Below are 20939 nucleotides of genomic sequence, written 5' to 3'. Positions count from 1 at the left end.
GGAAATGTAACACTCCCATTGGTTGTGCTCTCAACCAAACTGTAAAACCATCCAATGGCCGGTGTCATAACTGATCACATGTGCAGCATCATGGCAGTTCTAGATTAAACAGAGGCCAAGATGGCGGCTTCCTTGGCTGAAAACGATAGGAGGGTTTACTTCCACTTTAACAAAAAAGGTCTATTTATATAAAAAAAATGCATAGCCATCCATACAGTGTAATTGCATGTAAATGTTTCTTATGCCGCGTACACACGAGCGGACTTTACGGCAGACGTTGCCCGGCGGACTTTTCAACGTACTTTACGACGGACTTTCTGAATGAACGGACTTGCCTACACACAATCCACCAAAGTCTGTCGAATTCGTACGTGATGACGTACGACCGGACTAAAACAAGGAAGTTCATAGCCAGTAGCCAATAGCTGCCCTAGCGTAGCTTTTTGTCCGTCGAACTAGCATACAGACGAGCGGACTTTTCGACCGGACTCGATTTCGACGGATTGATTTAAAACATGTTTCAAATCTAAGTCCGTCCAACTTTTGAGCAAACAAAGTCCGCTGGAACCCACACACGATTGAATTGTCCAATGTAATCCAGTACGCCAGACCAAGTCTGCCGTATCGTGTGTACGCGGCATTTGGGCCATTCACACCAGTTCAGTGCATTTGTTTCTGCATCGAAAAACCCATGGACATTAGGTTACATGGATTCCAATGGCAAAGTTCACATCACTTCAGTGCATTCCAGTACAGTCAACAAAAGTTGCAACATTTTTTCTGTACGGAACTGCACTGGAATGTGGCAGAATGCATAAAAAACGCATCTAGATGCATCAAAAATGCTTTGGAACACATTACAGCAATAAAAAAAATCTGGAACTCATTGAACTGCATGGAATTGCACTGGAATGCATTGAAAATGCATCAGAAACATGTATGCAAAAAAGCACCCGGAACGTCTTTCTGTCCTGTGAAGCAGCCCCTTGGCTTTATTCTCTTCTAAATGATTGTTCATTCATTATGGACATTAGTTAAATGTCACCTTATGGCCGATAGATGGCACCAAGGAGCATAAGATATAAATATGTATTTGTAGCAAGAAATACAATAATAACACTAGAGGGAATTAAAGAGGAGGTCCACTCACCGCTGCAAAAATTAAAGGCCAGCAGCTGCACATACTGCAGCTGCTGACTTTTAATAATCGGACACTTACCTGTCCTGGAGTCCAGCGATGTCGGCACCACAGCTGATGTTTCCATCAGCTGTCGGGTGCATGCCGCCTCCATTGCGAGTGCAGTGAAGCCTTATGGCTTCACGCCGGGAACCCTACTGCGCATACGCGAGGCCCCGCTCCTCTCTCCTACTGGCCCGGCGGCCGGGAAGGAGGAGGAGGGAGCCCAGGCGGTGACGTCAATACCCATGGCTGAGACTCCCGGCAGTGGGAATAGGACACCTGTATTAGACAGGTATCCTGTCCCCCCCCCCCCGAAAGGTGCCAAATGTGGCACTGGAGGGGGGAGGAGTACAACGAGCGGAAGTTCCACAATGTAACTAGAAGTTTACGACTGTTCATAATAAAAGGCATAATACATAATAATATTTATTTACATAATACATTCTTTTCCTCAGTTTAAAAAAGAAAAAGGAGGAGTAAAATAAACAAGACATTAATGTTAATAACATTATATTGAATGCACCCTTGTGGCTGTCAGAAACCAGTGTTCAAAAAAGACTAGAAAAACTTAAAGAACTGCAGAGACACTGATTTTTGTTCACTCAGACAATCACCCCACACCAGTAGGTTTTTGTTGCAAAATTTTCTGTTCACATGTTTATTTATTTATTCATTTATTTATTTATTTCCTTCTTTGCATTTTTTATTCGCCACTTGTACACCCTGTTTTTTACATTGCCGATTTTACTAATATACACCCATTTTAGGTGTTATCACCCCCGGTATCTCATATTTATGCAGTGGGGCATTTTTTCACTTGGGATTTATTCACTTGGGCTAGGACACATTTTTAGATACAAGCACTCGTTACATTTTTTACATATGTACATTTATACTTTCAGATTCAGTGTGGATCGGGTGTGTCCTCCCACCTTTCCCCTCACATTTTCACTTAATGGTCATCTGGTTTGTTGCATTGCTGCACCCTTGCTTTGGGTGGGGGGCCCCCGCCTCAGCCCCAGACCTAGCATTGTACCTGTCATCCTCCGTTTCCCCTATCAGTGGCTTGGCCAGCTTTTTGAGTTGGCATGTGAGTATGGGATTCCTTGCGCACTTTTTTTTGTCTTGACCTAGGTTACTTATTACCAATACACTATTTTTCATTTAGAACTCCCCATGTATATCTATTTGTGGCATTGTACTCCTGAGTCCTGACGAGTGGACAAATCCACGAAACGTTCGTAGAGTTTACATCATTCCCTCAATCTCTCGATTTCCATAAGGAACACTCAACATGTACCTATGGTTGCAAACATCATTATGTATTTATCTCTATGAATTAAGCTTTATTTGTTATTTGTCATGTGTCAGTTTAGTATGGCCTTTTTGGAATCTGTTCTTATACCAATTGTATTTTGTACCTTGAGATAATGAAATGTTTTAACTTGTAAATTAAATATTTTTACTTATGTACCCTTTTATGCAATTTACACTGTTACTTTTTCATTTGTGACATGCCTCATTCAAAATTCCATGACCAATTTCTCTCTGCATTACATGTAATTAGGGATGGAGGCTTGCCACAGTGGCTATATCAGGTCACACTCTGTTTTTATATGTTCTAGGCTATAAGAAGATTGCCAAAACCCTGAAACTGAGCTGCAGCATGGTGGCCAAGACCGTAGAGTGGTTTAACAGGACAGGATCCACTCAGAACAGGCCTCATCATGGTCAACCAAAGGAGTTAAGTGCACATGATCAGCGTCATATCCAGAGGTTGTCTTTGGGAAATATACGTATGAGTACTGCCAGCATTGCTGCAGAGGTTGAAGGGGTGGGGGGTCAGCCTGTCTGTGCTCAGACCAAACGCCACACACTGCATCAAATTGGTCTGCATGACTGTTGTCCCAGAAAGAAGGCTCTTTAAAAGATGATGCACAAGAAAGCCCACAAACAGTTTGCTGAAGACAAGCAGACTAAGGACATAGTTTACTGGAACCATGTCCTGTGGTCTGATACCAAGATAAACTTATTTGGTTCAGATGGTGTCAAGCATGTGTGGCGGCAACCAAGTGAGGACAAAGACAACTGGGTCCTGCCTACAGTCAAGCATGGTGGTGATAGTGTCATGGTCTGGGGCTGCATGAGTGCTGCCAGCACTGGGGAGCTACAGTTCATTGAGGGAACCATGAATGCCAACATTTACTGTGACATACTGAAGCAAAGCATGATCCCCTCCCTTCGGAGACTAGGCCACAGGGCAGTATTCCAACATGATAACGACCCCAAACACACCTCCAACACGACCACTGCCTTGCCAAAGAAGCTGAGGGTAAAAGTGATCGACTGGCCAAGCATGTCTCCAGACCTAAATACTATTGAGCATCTGTGGGGTATCCTCAAATGGAAGATGGAGGAGCGCAAGCTCTCTAATGTCCATGTCATCATGGAGGAATGGAAGAGGACTCCAGTGACAACCTGTGAAGCTCTGGTGAACTCCATGCCAAAGAGGTTTAAGACAGTGCTGGAAAATAATGGTGGCCACAAAATATTGACATTTTCACTTAGGGGTGTACTCACTTTTATTGCCAGTGATTTAGATATTAATGGCTGTGTGTTGAGTTATTTTGAGGGGACAGCAAATATACACTGTTATACAAGCTGTGCACTCACTACTTTACATTGTAGAAAAGTGTCATTTCTTCAGTGTTGTCACATGAAAATATATAATAAAATATTTACCAAAATGTGAGGGGTGTACGCACTTTTGTGAGATACTGTAAGTCTACATGCATTCTTGTTATGGCATATGCTATTTCCTCTAGATGTTTGTACATGTATATTTGGTTATGTAGCATACTTATTGTGTGTGTTTACTTTAGAGAATCCTCCATTGTTCTATACAAGGGCAATCCCCTGAAGGAGACTACACTGGTCGAAATGCGTCACAGCTGCTTGGCAAAATGCATAATAGAGTATCTATTCTGATTCACTGTATTGTATTACTTTGTACATGTTTATTGCTATTTGTATTTTTAATGTTCAGTGATGCCCTCTACTCTGATAGAGGTGACATTTTAGCTTTTTCAATAAATGTTTGTTTTATATTTTCATTACTGTGTATGGCTATTTAAAAAATCTCTGGGTGTCACAAAGCCCCGGTGCTCCTCACCATTTCTCTTTTCTTTGTGGACCATGTTTAGAGAAGGGACGTCTCGGGGAGAACATCCTGGGACAGATAAGTGTTTTCATTAGTTGCTGTTTTTGTAGCCCCTTACCATTAATAAACACAAAAATGACTGGAGCTCCTCTTTAAATGGAGAAATGATTGCAATATACAAATCTGTAAATTGTGACTGTATCATTGGGAAAAAAAAACTATTGAGGGTCTCTAAAGAAGACATACTGCCATGCACAAAAAAAAAGTTCTTTAACTGCATAGAGGGGGTTCTTTACTGTTGGGGTAGAAAAGATGTGGAATTCCCATCCACAGTTGGTGGAGTCACTGGAGAGCAAAGATAAATTTAAATTAAATTACATATAAAACATTTTTGAGTAGGTATAAAAATAAATTATAAATACCCTTTTTTCCTTTTTTAGAAGTGATCCCATACCCTCTGTTCTCAGCTTCATAAGAGCTGGAGGAGGGCAAGCAGCAGCACACCGAGCTTCCCAGTGAATGGCTGTGCAGCAGGGGCATGTCAGGACAAGTCTGATCATTGGAGGAGAGCACACTGAATTCCCAGCATAGCTAGAGAACTGACCACGCAGTGTTCTCCTGCTTAGTGTGGTCAATTTTTAATAGGAAAGCAGAGGGACTGGCAGGGACACCAGGGAATTCATGTAAAGGAAGCAATGCAAACAAAACAGGATACTTTCTCATACAAGTACATGGTACAACAGGCGCATATCAGGAATATGACGTTTTGGGATAACAAACGCTTTCTGCCACTTTTTGTTTACATGTAACAACCGGTATTTTTTACTAGAAAATTGCTTAGAACCCCCAAACATTATACATTTTTCTGTTAAAAGCAGAGGCCCTGGAGAATAAATTGGTGGGGTTTGCAATGTTTTATGTCACACGGTATTTGCACATAATTTTTTGAGCGTTTTTAGACAAAATACACTTTTTTGAATTTTAATGCAAAAAATCCACAATACATAACCCAATTCTTTTGTAAAATATAAAAATGATGTTACACACAGTAAATAGATACCAAACATGTCACTCTTTAAAATTGTGCATGTCTGTGCAACAGTGACAAAAAATGTAAATTCTACTATCTATACAGTGGGGACGGAAAGTATTCAGACCCCCTTAAATTTTTCACTCTTTGTTATATTGCAGCCATTTGCTAAAATCATTTAAGTTCATTTTTTTTCCCTCATTAATGTACACACAGCACCCCATATTGACAGAAAAACACAGAATTGTTGACATTTTTGCAGATTTATTAAAAAAGAAAAACTGAAATATCACAGGGTCCTAAGTATTCAAACCCTTTGCTCAGTATTTAGTTTTTCACACCTGGATTTGGGGATCCTCTGCCATTCCTCCTTGCAGATCCTCTCCAGTTCTGTCAGGTTGGATGGTAAACGTTGGTGGACAGCCATTTTTAGATCTCTCCAGAGATGCTCAATTGGGTTTAAGTCAGGGCTCTGGCTGGGCCATTCAAGAACAGTCACAGAGTTGTTGTGAAGCCACTCCTTCGTTATTTTAGTTGTGTGCTTAGGGTCATTGTCTTGTTGGAAGGTAAACCCTCGGCCCAGTCTGAGGTCCTGAGGATTCTGGAGAAGGTTTCCGTCCAGGATATCCCTGTACTTGGCCAAATTCATCTTTCCCTCGATTGCAACCAGTCGTCCTGTCCCTGCAGCTGAAAAACACCCCCACAGCATGATGCTGCCACCACCATGCTTCACTGTTGGGACTGTATTGGACAGGTGATGAGCAGTGCCTGGTTTTTTCGACACATACCGCCTAGAATTAAGGCCAAAAAGTTCTATCTTGGTCTCATCAGACCAAAGAATCTTATTTCTCACCATCTTGGAGTCCTTCAGGTGTTTTTTTAGCAAACTCCATGCGGGCTTTCATGTGTCTTGCGCTGAGGAGAGGCTTCTTTCGGGCCACTCTGCCATAAAGCCCCGACTGGTGGAGGGCTGCAGTGATGGTTGACTTTCTACAACTTTCTCCGCACTGCATCCCTGGAGCTCAGCCACAGTGAACTTTGGGTTCTTCTTTACCTCTCTCACCAAGGCTCTTCTCCCCCGATAGCTCAGTTTGGCCGGTCGGCCAGCTCTAGGAAGGGTTCTAGTGGTCCCAAACGTCTTCCATTTAAGGATTATGGAGGCCACTGTGCTCTTAGGAACCTTAAGTGCAGCAGAAATTTTTTTGTGACCTTGGCCAGATCTGTGCCTTGCCACAATTTTGTCTCTGAGCTCTTCAGGCAGTTCCTTTGACCTCATGATTCTCATTTGCTCTGACATGCACTGTGAGCTGTAAGGTCTTATATAGACAGGTGTGTGGCTTTCCTAATCAAGTCCAATCAGTATAATCAAACACAGCTGGACTCAAATGAAGGTGTAGAACCATCTCAAGGATGATCAGAAGAAATGGACAGCACCTGAGCTAAATATATGAGTGTCACAGCAAAGGGTCTGAATACTTAGAACTATGTGATATTTTAGTTTTTCTTTTTTAATAAATCTGCAAAAATGTCAACAATTCTGTGTTTTCTGTCAATATGGGGTGCTGTGTGTACATTAATGAAGAAAAAAAATGTACTTAAATGATTTTAGCAAATGGCTGCAATATAACAAAGAGTGAAAAATTTAAGGGGGTCTGAATACTTTCTGTCCCCACTGTAGGCGCTGGTTTAACCACTTGCCGACCGCCTCACGCATATATACATGAGCAGAGCGGCACGGGCAGGCAAAATCACGTACCTGGTACATGATTGCCTTCCCGCGGGCGGGGGGTCCGATCGGACCCCCCCCCGGTGCCATCGGCGGTCGGCATTTGGTTGGAAGCGATGAGAGACGAGGGGGAGACCATCCGATCGTGGCCCCCCCCTCGCGATCGCTCCCAGCCAATGAGAAACATCCCCTGCCTCTGTATAGTACACAGAGGCAGAGGATGTGATGTCATCTCTTCTCGGCTCGGCAGTTTCCGTTCCAGCGCCGAGGAGAGAAGACATGTAAGTGCACCAACACTCACACACAACACAGTAGAACATGCCAGGCACACTAAACACCCCCGATCCCCCCCCGATCGCCCCCCGATCCCCCCCCAATCACCTCCCCCCCCAGTCACAAACTGACACCAAGCAGGTTTTTTTTTTTTTTTTTTTTTTTTTCCTGATTACTGCATAGTGTCAGTTTGTGACAGTTAGCAGTGGTAGGACAGTGAGTATTAGCCCCCTGTAGGTCTAGGGTACCCCCCTAACCCCCCTAATAAAGTTTTAACCCCTTGATCACCCCCTGTCGCCAGTGTCGTTAAGCGATCATTTTTCTGATCACTGTATTAGTGTCGCTGGTGACGCTAGTTAGGAATGTAAATATTTAGGTTCGCTGTCAGCGTTTTATAGCGTCAGGGACCCCCATATACTACCTAATAAATGTTTTAACCCCTTGATTGCCCCCTAGTTAACCCTTTCACCACTGATCACCGTATAACCATTACGGGTGACGCTGGTTAGTTCGTTTATTTTTTATAGTGTCAGGGCACCCGCCGTTTAATATCGAATAAAGGTTTAGCCCCCTGATCGCCCGGCGGTGATATGCGTCGCCCCAGGCAGCGTCAGATTAGCGCCAGTACCGTGAACACCCACACACGCACCGTACACGCACCGTACACCTCCCTTAGTGGTATAGTATCTGAACGCATCAATATCTGATCCGATCAGATCTATACTAGTGTCCCCAGCAGTTTAGGGTTCCCAAAAACGCAGTGTTAGCGGGATCAGCCCAGATACCTGCTAGCACCTGCGTTTTTCCCCTCCGCCCGGCCCGGCCCAGCCCACGTGCAGTATTGATCGATCACTGTCACTTACAAAACACTAAACGCATAACTGCAGCATTCGCAGAGTCAGGCCTGATCCCTGCGATCGCTAACAGTTTTTTTGGTAGCATTTTGGTGAACTAGCAAGCACCAGCCCCAGGCAGCGTCAGATTAGCGCCAGTACCGCTAACACCCACACACGCAGCATACGCCTCCCTTAGTGGTATAGTATCTGATCGGATCAATATCTGATCCGATCAGATCTATACTAGCGTCCCCAGCAGTTTAGGGTTCCCAAAAACGCAGTGTTAGTGGGATCAGCCCAGATACCTGCTAGCACCTGCGTTTTGCCCCTCCGCCCGGCCCAGCCCAGCCCACCCAAGTGCAGTATCGATCGATCACTCACTTTTTTTTGTAGCGTTTTGGTGAACTGGCAAGCACCAGCGGCCTAGTACACCCCGGTTGTAGTCATACCAGCACTGCAGTAACACTTGGTGACGTGGCGAGTCCCATAAATGCAGTTCAAGCTTCAAGCTGGTGAGGTGGCAAGCACAAGTAGTGTCCCGCTGCCACCAAGAAGACAAACACAGGCCTGTCGTACCCATAGTGCCCTTCCTGCTGCATTCGCCAATCCTAATTGGGAACCCACCGCTTCTGCAGCGCCTGTACTTCCCCCATTCACATCCCCAACCAAATGCAGTCGGCTGCATGAGAGGCATTTATATGTCCTCCCGAGTACCCCTACCCAACGAACACCTCCAAAAAAGATGTTGTGTCTGCAGCAAGCGCGGATATAGGCGTGACACCCGCTATTATTGTCCCTCCTGTCCTGATAATCCTGGTCTTTGCATTGGTGAATGTTTTGAACGCTACCATTCACTAGTCGAGTATTAGCGTAGGGTACAGCATTGCACAGACTAGGCACACTTTCACAGGGTCTCCCAAGATGCCATCGCATTTTGAGAGACCCGAACCTGGAACCCGGTTACAGTTATAAAAGTTACAGTTACAAAAAAAAGTGTAAAAAAAAAAAAAAAACACAAACAAAAATATAAAATAAAAAAAAAATAGTTGTCGTTTTATTGTTCTCTCTCTCTCTATTGTTCTGCTCTTTTTTACTGTATTATATTCTGCAATGTTTTATTGTTATTATGTTTTATCATATTTGCTTTTCAGGTATGCAATTTTTTATACTTTACCGTTTACTGTGCTTTATTGTTAACCATTTTTTTGTCTTCAGGTACGCCATTCACGACTTTGAGTGGTTATACCAGAATGATGCCTGCAGGTTTAGGTATCATCTTGGTATCATTCTTTTTAGCCAGCGGTTGGCTTTCATGTAAAAGCATTCCTAGCGGCTAATTAGCCTCTAGACTGCTTTTACAAGCAGTGGGAGGGAATGCCCCCCCCACCGTCTTCCGTGTTTTTCTCTGGCTCTCCTGTCTCAACAGGGAAACTGAGAATGCAGCCGGTGATTCAGCCAGCTGACCATAGAGCTGATCAGAGACCAGAGTGGCTCCAAACATCTCTATGGCCTAAGAAACCGGAATCTACGAGCATTTTATGACTTCGATTTCGCCGGATGTAAACAGCGCCATTGGGAAATTGGGGAAGCATTTTATCACACCGATCTTGGTGTGGTCAGATGCTTTGAGGGCAGAGGAGAGATCTAGGGTCTAATAGACCCCAATTTTTTCAAAAAAGAGTACCTGTCACTACCTATTGCTATCATAGGGGATATTTACATTCCCTGAGATAACAATAAAAATGATTTAAAAAAAAAATGAAAGGAACAGTTTAAAAATAAGATAAAAAAGCAAGAAAATAATAAAGAAAACAAAAAAAAAAAAAAAAAGCACCCCTGTCCCCCCTGCTCTCGCGCTAAGGCGAACGCAAGCGTTGGTCTGGCATCAAATGTAAACAGCAATTGCACCATTCATGTGAGGTATCACCGCGAAGGTCAGATCGAGGGCAGTAATTTTAGCAGTAGACCTCCTCTGTAAATCTAAAGTGGTAACCTGCAAAGGCTTTTAAAGGCTTTTAAAAATGTATTAATTTTGTTGCCACTGCACGTTTGTGCGCAATTTTAAAGCATGTCATGCGAATAAAGGTTTAGCCCCCTGATCGAGCGAGTACATGATATCCATGTACTCGGCCTAAGATCATCTTTTTTATTTCATCAAACATTTGGGCAATATAGTGTGTTTTAGTGCATTAAAATTTAAAAAAGTGTGTTTTTTCCACAAAAAATGCGTTTGAAAAATCGCTGCGCAATTACTGTGTGAAAAAAAAAAATGAAACACCCACCATTTTAATCTGTAGGGCATTTGCTTTAAAATAATATATAATGTTTGGGGGTTCAAAGTAATTTTCTTGCAAAAAAAAATAATTTTTTCATGTAATCAAAAAGTGTTAGAAAGGGCTTTGTCTTCAAGTGGTTAGAAGAGTGGGTGATGTGTGACATAAGCTTCTAAATGTTGTGCATAAAATGCCAGGACAGTTCAAACCCCCCCCCCCAAATGACCCCATTTTGGAAAGTAGACACCCCAAGCTATTTGCTGAGAGTCATGTTGAGTCCATGGAATATTTTATATTGTGACACAAGTTGCGGGAAAGAGACAAATTTTTTTTTTTTTTTTTTGCACAAAGTTGTCACTAAATGTTATATTGCTCAAACATGCCATGGGGATTTGTGAAATTACACCCCAAAATAAATTCTGTTGCTTCTCCTGAGTACGGGGATACCACATGTGTGGGACTTTTTGGGAGCCTAGCCGCGCACGGGACCCCGAAAACCAAGCACCGCCTTCAGGCTTTCTAAGGCCGTAAATTTTTGATTTCACTCTTCACTGCCTATCACAGTTTCGGAGGCCATGGAATGCCCAGGTGGCACAAAACCCCCCCAAATGACCCAATTTTGGAAAGTAGACACCCCAAGCTATTTGCTGAGAGGTATAGTGAGTATTTTGCAGACCTCACTTTTTGTCACAAAGTTTTGAAAATTGAAAAAAGAAAAAAAAAATTTTTTTTCCTGGTCTTTCTTCATTTTCAAAAACAAATGAGAGCTGCAAAATACTCACCATGCCTCTCAGCAAATAGCTTGGGATGTCTACTTTCCAAAATGGGGTCATTTGGGGGGGGGTTTGTGCCATCTTGGCATTTTATGGCCTTCAAAACGGTGATAGGTAGTGAGGAGTGAAATCAAAAATGTATGCCCTTAGAAATCCTGAAGGTGGTGCTGGGTTTTCGGGGCCCCGTACGCGGCTAGGCTCCCAAAAAGTGCCACACATGTGGTATCCCCGTACTCAGGAGAAGCAGCTGAATGTATTTTGGGGTGCAATTCCACATATGCCCATGGCCTGTGTGAGCAATATATCATTTAGTGACAACTTTTTGTAAATTTTTTTTTTTTTTGTCATTATTCAATCACTTGGGACAAAAAAAATAAATATTCAATGGGCTCAACATGCCTCTCAGCAATTTCCTTGGGGTGTCTACTTTCCAAAATGGGGTCATTTGGGGGGGGTTTGTACTGCCCTGCCATTTTAGCACCTCAAGAAATGACATAGGCAGTCATAAACTAAAAGCTGTGTAAATTCCAGAAAATGTACCCTAGTTTGTAGACGCTATAACTTTTGCGCAAACCAATAAATATACGCTTATTGACATTTTTTTTACCAAAGACATGTGGCCGAATACATTTTGGCCTAAAAGTATGACTAAAATTTAGTTTATTGGATTTTTTTTATAACAAAAAGTAGAAAATATCATTTTTTTTCAAAATTTTCAGTCTTTTTCCGTTTATAGCCCAAAAAATAAAAACGGCAGAGGTGATCAAATACCATCAAAAGAAAGCTCTATTTGTGGGAAGAAAAGGACGCAAATTTCGTTTGGGTACAGCATTGCATGACCGCGCAATTGGCAGTTAAAGCGACGCAGTGCCGAATTGTAAAAAGTGCTCTGGTCAGGAAGGGGGTAAATCCTTCCGGGGCTGAAGTGGTTAAAAGCCTTTACAGGTTACCACTTTAGATTTTCACAGATGGGGTCTAGTGCTAGAATTACTACCAATGATCTGAAATTCAGGGTGAGGTGTGGGATGTTTCCTGTTTGTATGCATGCGGGACCGACACGTGCGTACGCCCTTGCGCTCGAGCACAGACATTTTTTTACTTATTTTTTAAATTTTTTTATTTTTACACTGTTGCTTTACGTTTTTTTATCACTTTTATTGCTGTCACAAGGAATATAAATATCACTGTGACAGCAATAGGCACGTGACAGATACTCTTTATGGAGAGATCTGATGTCAGGTCATAGCTTCCGAGTTACCATAGCGGAGAGCTAATCAAAGCTGATCCGGGCTTTGTTCAGCTTTCTGACCAGCCAGCGAACATACCAGCTGGTCACTTGGGTCTCCCGATGGGATGGGAGGGCCTACTGTGGAAGACAGCAGGAGAGGGTGGGGGGGTATCCCTTCCCACTGATTGTAAAAGCAGTCAAGCGTCTAGTTAGCCACTAGGATTGCTTTTACAAGAGAGCTAACCGCCAGCTCTAAAAACCAGTACCAGAGTGATGCCTGCAGTTGCAGTCCAGCGACATACAGGTTCATCGCTAGTCCAGAAGTGGTGAACATTAATGTTTGCCCAATGTGCACAGAATGAACACAAACATTTGCCGGATAAATAGCTCACCAAATAATAATAAAAAGACCCCATTGTTTACAAATTGCAGAGAACTCCTCCATGGAGTAGTCATGGGGGTTCAGTTGCTGAATGTTTTCAAAGTGTTGTTTTCTCAGTGTTGTAAAACATATTGCACACACAGACAGCTACTCAGGGTGCTAATTCTGTCATCAACACTGCTGTAGTTTTTTTTAAAACAAATATTTACATAGTTACAGATTGCATCCAGCAACACACTGCTAAAACAGTGAAATAGAACACTGGTCTATTCTGATGTGCTTTTTTAAGGCATAGCAAGCAGTCAAGTACAGCTTCCTTCATACTAGGGAAAGACACCATGGCACAATATGTATGAATTCACATTTCCCTGACCCTTTGAGTAAATAATATACTATAATTAATGCCGCCTCATCAGCGCACATCAGTGAAGGAAAAAAATTACCCGTTTTACTGCGAAAAGTTGGCTCGGCTTAACTAAATGACGTACTGGTACGTCGGTTCATGCACTGGCTTTTGCGGGCACGCACACATCGCAGGAGCTTGCCCGTGGGTCTGGCAGACTCGATGTCCACCAGACACCCACGATCACGGGAAAGAGAGTCAGAACGGGGATCTGTCTTTGTAAATAAGGCGTATCCCCGTTCTGACAAGGGAAAAGAGAGAGATCAGCTGTTCCTAGTGATCAGGAGCAGCAATCCCTCTCTACTCCCAGTGAGCCCATCCCCCTGACAGTTAGAAAGCACCTTCTAGGGAACACTTAATCCTTTGATCACCACTAGTGTTAACCCCTTCCCTGTCACTGGTCACCAAAAACAGTCACTTAGGGTCAGATTTATCCACCGCAATGTCGCAGTCCTGCTAAAATCCGCAGATCGCTGCCATTACTAGTAAGAACAATAAAAAAAAGAAGTTCCTAAATCTTTCCCCTATTTTGTAGACGCTATAACTTTTGGGCAAACCAATCAATATACGCTTATTGCAATTTTGTTTTTTACCAAAAATATGTAGCAGAATCCATATTGGCCTAAACTGATGAACAAATTTATATATATATATATATATATATATATATATATATATATAAAAAATTGGATATGTATTATAGCAATAAATAAATAAAATAAATAAAAATGGCAGAGGTGATCAAATACCGCCAAAAGAAAGCTAAATTTGTGGGGAAAAAAGGACATCAATTTTTTTGGGGTACATCGTCGCATGACCGCGCAATTGTCAGTTAAAATAACGCAGTGCCGTATCGCAAGACACGGCCTGGTCAGGAAGTGGTTAAAGTGTCTATGTCAGGGCAAAATGGAAAATAAAACCTATTTAAAATGTCTCTGGGATACTTGCATGCTTCCCCATGTTTTATCACTTTAAACATCCTGTATAGTAATTGTAGAGTCTGTTTTTAGCTAAAATAAAAAAATATATTATACTTACCTGTTCTGTGCAAGTGGCGCCGATCCTTCTCACATCATTTGACTCAGAGTTCCCTGTGAAAGCAGGAAGTGAAGAGAGAAGAACTGCAGACAGGACAGCATTGGATTGTGAGGGGAGACAGGCAAGTGTTTGGGTACAGGTAGAGAGCACATCAAGTTATCAGTTCACCAAATTTCTGGCAAAATCTACAGGTATTTTTTGTATTTATCGAATAGATACGTATAACAAAACACTTATTATAGTATGTTTAGATTACCAAAAGTGACAAAATAAGTGTAGAATTACCCCCACACAGGGCCGGATTAACCACTTAAGGACCGAGCCTCTTTTTGGTACTTGTTGTTTACAAGTTAAAATCATCCCATGCTATGCCCATCTTCCCCTCACTCGGCAGCCAGGCAACCATGGGAAAGGACGTGATCGTCTCCGCCGCTACCAGCGAGTCCAGTAAGACGGAGACGACCGGAGCACGGCGGAGGGGGGTGGGCACCGCTCCACCTCCACCTCACCACTGATAAAAGTGATCTTGTGGCGAATCCGCCGCAGAGACCACTTTTATCCTAAAGGGAAACGCACTGCATTTCCGAAAATACCGGGGTTACGGCAGCTAGCTGCTGCCATAACAATGCTATTTAGCGTCAAAATACTGACTTTCGGGTACGTCAATTTGCGTGAAGTGGTTAAGAACATCATGGGCCTGGTGCTGAGGATTTTGTTGGGGATTTTTATTAAAAAAAATTAAATAAATAAATAAAAATGCAAACATTTTTTTGTTATACCAAATTCAATTAAATAGAGAGAGGGAGGATGAGAGAGAGAGAGAGAAAATGGATAAGAGAGGGGTGAGGGGTAAGAGAGGGAGGATAAAAGAGAGAGGGGGGATGAGAGAGAGAGAGAGGATGCGCATGAGCGTGCATGGGAGTGACATCAACGCAGCCTGGCCAAAGCAAGTAACCAAAGGCACAGAAGGTGGAAGGGAAGACTGGGTGAAGATGGAAGCGCCCAGGACCCGATTGACCACAGCACATCGCTGGAGGGCTTAGTCTGACAGGTAAGTGTACCCTGATGTGCTAATATGCTGTGCATACTTGTACATTATGGCATAACCTACCTCAGGGCCAATAAGAAGTAGTAATGTTAGCGAAATTTACTACCGTTTTAATATCACAGGATCCCAGGAGCCTCTCATGGGGCCCCCTACTGACCTGGTGGCCCTTGGGCAGTGCTCAAATGCATAGTTGCCAACATTTCAAAAATATTTTCAGGGACACTTTTTTACCAGTGGTATATTTAGAGTAGCTGACATCCCCTTTGTTCCTCTATACATCACAATAGTATCACAAAATTAAATGTGTACTAATAATGGGCAGAACAAATATGAGGACTGAGAAGATTTCCTTTAGTTGAACTAACAAAAGTGTACCCATATAATTTTAAAGAACTGTTTTTGTGGGTAAGAGGCATAGGGGAGGAGTATGGATGGTATAAAAATGGGAAGTATGGTGAGGGAGAGGAAGGTGGAGGGTATAACAGTGGGCACTGTGTACAGGAGAGGAGTGTGGAGGGTATGGCAGTGGGCACTATGTACAGAAGAGGAGTGTGCAGGGTATGACAGTGGGCAATATGCACAGCAGAGGAGTGTGGAGGGTTGACAGTGGGCAGTATGTACAGGAGAGGAATGTGGAGGGTATGCTAGTGGGCAGTATGTACAGGAGAGAAGTGTGGAGAGGATGACAGTGGGCAGTATGTACAAGAGAGGAGAGTGGGGGGTATGATGGGGGCAGAATGTACAGGAGAGGAGTGTGGAGAGAAAGACAGTTGGCAGTATGTACAGGAGAGGAGTGTGGAGGGAATGATGGGAGCAGTATATACAGGAAAGGAGTGTGGAGGGTATGACAGTGGGCAGTATGTACAGGAGAGGATTGTGGGGGTATAACAGCGGGCACTATGTACAGGAGAGAAGTGTATGACAGTGGGTAGTATGCACAGGAGAGGAATGTGGAGGGTATGTCAGTGGGCACAGGAGAGAAGTGTATGACAGCGGGCACTATGTAAAGGAGAGAAGTGTGGAGGGTATGACAGAGGGCAGTATGTACAGGAGAGAAGTGTGGAGACTGGAGAGTATGACAGTGAACAGTATGTACAGGAAAGGAGTGTGGAGGGTATGACAGTGGGCACTATGTACAGGTGAGGAGGATGGAGGAATCTGGAAAGGAAAAATGTAAAGGTTTGTGGAAGGATGTTTAGGGACTGCGTAGTGGTTAAACGGGCCATACATGGATTGAAATTAAGCCAATTAAGCAGAGACCAGCCATAGTCGATCTATGTATGGGCTAGCTGGTAATACACCAGTCAAGCTATTAATTGACTTGAGTACAATCAGCCTTTTCCCAAAACAATCAGTGCTGCCAGCTATAGTTAGCAACACTGATCATTATATTCTGTGGATATGGAAGGCTCCCCACTGGTAGAACACAATAACACTGCGGGAGTGATTCTCCCATCCACAGGTCAGCAGGTTAGAGGGTGTGTGGGGACAGGCTGGGGTGAGAAGTCTGTCAGCAGGGGGGTGTGAGGTGATCATGGAGGGATATCAATCAGCAGGTGGGGGAGTAACTGGGAGTGAAATCTTTTGGAGTAGGGTCTGTCATCTGCAGGTTGGAAAATGGTCACCTGTGATATAAGTTGAAGGGAGGTGGCTAAGATGGGAATTGGCTGTGGAGTGACCTGGTTGGTGGTGAGTGTGAAATGGATGATGTGTTTCTTTCACATTTGTGGTAATGCTTACTGCCCTCTGAAAAGTGATCTGTGGTGGATTGCTTTTCAATGAGTGGTATAGCAGCTGGCTTTCATGACTTGCTACTGCCACCTCCTTGTTTGTTTTTTTTTACATTGCTGAATGGTATTTTTACATTGTTGGACTATGCTGCTACTGCAAGCGAGTTTGGCTTGCAGTTGCAGAGTGGCCCCATTGAAATCAATAGGCGAGTTTGACAGGCGGTGCTGCAGCTAAAGAAATTACAGGAAAAAAAAAAAGTTGCAGCTGTGAAGTAAAGCATCACAGCTACGGCATTCGTACAGCCCTGTCCAAATGTACTTTTAAGATTTGGGTCAGGGACATGCGATAAGGTTAGTGGCTGGTGAGGCACTGGCTAGTACCAGAGCCATATACACACAGGTTACATACACTGCGAATGTTAAAGCGAGAGCAATAATTCTAGCACTAGACCTCCTCTGTAGCTCTAAACATGTAACCTGTAATAAATTTTGAAGTGTCGCCTATTGAGATTTTTACATACTGAAGTTTGACATGTTACAGTAGGTATCTATTTACTCCACGTAACAACATTTTTCATAGTATACCAAAAAATTGGGCTAACTTTAGTGTTTTTTATTTTTTTTTCATTCATGAAACAATTTCTTACCAAAAAACACTTTTGAAAAATTGCTGTGCAAATACCGTGTAACATAAAAAGTTGCAACGACTACCATTTTATTCCCTAGGGTGTCTGCTAAAACAATATATATAATGTTTGGGGTTCTGTGTAATTTTCTAGCAACAAAATGATAATTTTTTACATGTAGGAGATAAGTGTCAGAATTGGTCTTGGGCAAGGGGTTAATTACCATAAGTAAGTAATATACAAATAATTATTATATATTGTTTTTAAGGTAATTTACTATATTTTCAAAAACTGTACTCAAGCAGGTAGCTTAACGGACAAATTACTGAAGTTTGAAGTTATAACTTCTAACCAGTAATTTCACAGTAAATAGATAAATAATAAATTAATATGTTATAACATATAGCATAATAATATATGATTTAGCTTGATTAAATAAGGCACGTCTAACTACAGGTCCCTGGAGCTAACAGTAGCCGCTAACAGTACCACATACATATACACATTTGAGCCAGAGCATCTCCCCCTCGAGAATGATACTCTACCCATAGAAAATTCTTGTCTCCAGCAGGAGGGGATGGACAGCCATCCCATCCCAGAAGATCCTAAGAGAAGACAAAATAACAACGTCCTACACTTCAGATCTATCTATACATGATTTCTGTTGGGAGGGGGTTAGCATCCTACCAACAGAAATTTCAAGAAATCCATTCAATATAGCACACACATTTATTTATTTTTTTCTGTCTTGTTCTGTCAGGAGGGGGTTATAACCTACTAACAGAAACAATAGGGGAAAAAAAACATGTATACAGGGTGGATAGTTCTTTTCCAGAGTTCCTGATGGGAGGAGCCCCTCCCCGGACAAACAGGCTCCTTGAAAGAGTAAATGTAGGGAACAAACCTCACCCAAATGTCCTTGCAATGCGAAAATTCCTCTATCGGGCACACAGGATGGCAGGCTGGTTTGTTACTGCAATAGGGGGAAAAAGGACACATTCTGCCACTCTACTGCAGTCTATGTGGCTCACCTTTACACACACTGTGGCTCCTCACAGTTCTCTCAAGCATAAAAGTGAGGATCAGGTAACCTCTTCTGGTTCCCCCCTTCTTCCTGAATGGAAACTGAATAACTCTGCATGGACCAAACTACCCTGGCAACGAGTATCTGTTCTTTGTAGATGGATCTCGCTAGCCGTCATTCACCCTGAATGTTTTTAAAATGGCCCAGACCTCACTCTCTGGCACCTGCAGGGGCTTAGGGACATGCAAAAAGTCCCAGATCAGGTCATCCTCCCACTCTCCCCGGGAGCTCTCCACGATGTCCATAATCTGGGGAGGGACATGTGGAAAGTCCAAGCCCCACTCCAGGGCTACCCTCCTCTGCACTTCTTGCTGGAATCGGGAAAACAGTGGTAATTCTCTAGGGTTTCATTACCCCAGCAGAACACAGGCATCCTGGGCCCTCATGACCCACTGACGATAGGTGGGTGCTCTGGTCTGGGTGGTAGAAGACCTGTGTGAGAAAGGTTGCCTTCAGGGTTCCTGCGGCTTTTCCAGACCCCACTACTGACTTTGATCCATCCTTGCTCTCAGACTGGGCCTCCAGGACTTGAGATCCTCCAGTTTCCCACTCCTTTTCTGAGCTTTCACTTGGGGATGACCACTCCACCAGCCTCTCAAGGGATCGAAATTCGGCCTGTAGTCTGGGGGAACCCCAATCAATGACCTGGCCCTCGCTTTCCCCATCCAGCTCACCTAAAGGCGACATTCCTCTAACGCTGGCTTCTTCTGGACCCGTTCCTGCTTTTCAGGCAACCACGTTAAGGTGGGTAGCAGCCGGCTACCTTCTGCCATCTTCCTCCACCTCGTGGTTTCTGCTGCTAGCAGGAAACTTTTGGTCTCCTCCAGGGCGTGGCACCGCCCCCTCACTTCCAGACGGGCTGGTGCCTGTGGAACTGATAGGCAGATGGGCATGCTGCTGTAACCCCTTGTTAAACGAACTGAAGTTGGCAGGCATGCTGTTGCTAGTAGGACTTGTCCAGGAATCTCGCTCGGCACGACTGTGCCCGAGCAACTGGGAACTGATGACCGCTGACTTTTCCAGTGGTTGCCGGTAGTAACAATAATATTTGTAGCCAATGTCCTACCGAAGGGCACTATCTCAGCATAGTCCCGCCCGCAGGCACCCGCAGGTTTACCCAGATCACCCTGGGCAACAGTAGACACTTCCAGGCAAACTTTACTGAATAATGTAGGAGTTTGGAGCAAAAGTCCAAGCACTTGCAGAGCGATGAGCATAGTTTTAATCCGGTGAAGAATGTCCAGTATTAACAGAATGCTGGACATATTTGTAATCCATGGGCGCGATTGCCCGCCATGGTTGCCACGTGTGACAGCACATGGTGAAAAGAAGTCACTAAATTGCAGGATTAGTATAAATGTCTGCCCCAGCCCTGATTGGGGTGACTGGGTAAGCAGGCAGTAACAACTGGTAATGACTCCCGCTAGTTGCTATGGGAAACAGCACTTATTTTTACAGTTATGAATAGCAGGCAGAACACACAAGTCCTTCCCAGGGTTCAATTCCTCAATACTGGTGGAACAAACACATTTCCATGGCTCGTTCAACTGCGGATGCTAGGGGCAACGGCTGGCAGGTTACCCGTGAACAAGTAATCCCAGAACGAGCCCCCAAATGTAGCTGTACTCCCATAGGGGCTGCTGAAAGTCGTGGCCCACCTGTCACCCTGCCGAGCCCAGCATTCACTTCCCAATCACCTTGGAGACAATGAACAGTCCAGATGTTTGTTTTGTTGTTTTATTGAGGGAACAGAAGATGGGTAAGGAAATTTATAGGATACCCAGTGGAACAAACAACTGGACAATTGTATAGCGGTCAGTTGGGACAGTTATATACACTTTGCTACTCCAGTCTCCTCCAGCACAACTCTTGCTTGCAGATTGTTACTCTCTCTTTCTCTCTCCAGCACATCTCTTACTTATCAGGCACAGCTAGCACATGTTTAGGCCTGACACAAACTCAGTCAGGCCTTAGCAACCACCATTTGCAGGCAGGGACCGTGGGCTCCTTTTAATGTAGCAAGAATAGAAATAGAAAGTCTTTAGTGCTAGCTGTCCTAGGCGGACTACTGCTCCCAGTAAGTCCTCTTCAGGCCTTGCCAGCCCTTCTGGCTGCAGCTGTCAGACTTCACTGCCAATGACATTGCAAT

General features: G+C 43.7%; 1 long non-coding RNA gene across 1 annotated transcript in view; it reads left to right on the top strand.

Moving 5' to 3' along the window:
- Window positions 1–3925, top strand: part of LOC141112173 (uncharacterized) — a 45616-nt gene extending 41691 nt beyond the window's left edge. Inside the window, exon 3 of the long non-coding RNA XR_012236537.1 lies at window positions 2806–3925. This is a non-coding gene — a long non-coding RNA (uncharacterized lncRNA). The remainder of the gene's footprint in view (window positions 1–2805) is intronic.
- Window positions 3926–20939: the final 17014 nt, after the last annotated feature.

This window comes from Aquarana catesbeiana, linkage group LG11, assembly GCF_042186555.1.
Source record: "Aquarana catesbeiana isolate 2022-GZ linkage group LG11, ASM4218655v1, whole genome shotgun sequence".
Classification (NCBI taxonomy): domain Eukaryota; kingdom Metazoa; phylum Chordata; class Amphibia; order Anura; family Ranidae; genus Aquarana; species Aquarana catesbeiana.
Note: the sequence above shows the minus strand (reverse complement) of the source record. Positions and strands in the feature narration are given on the sequence as shown.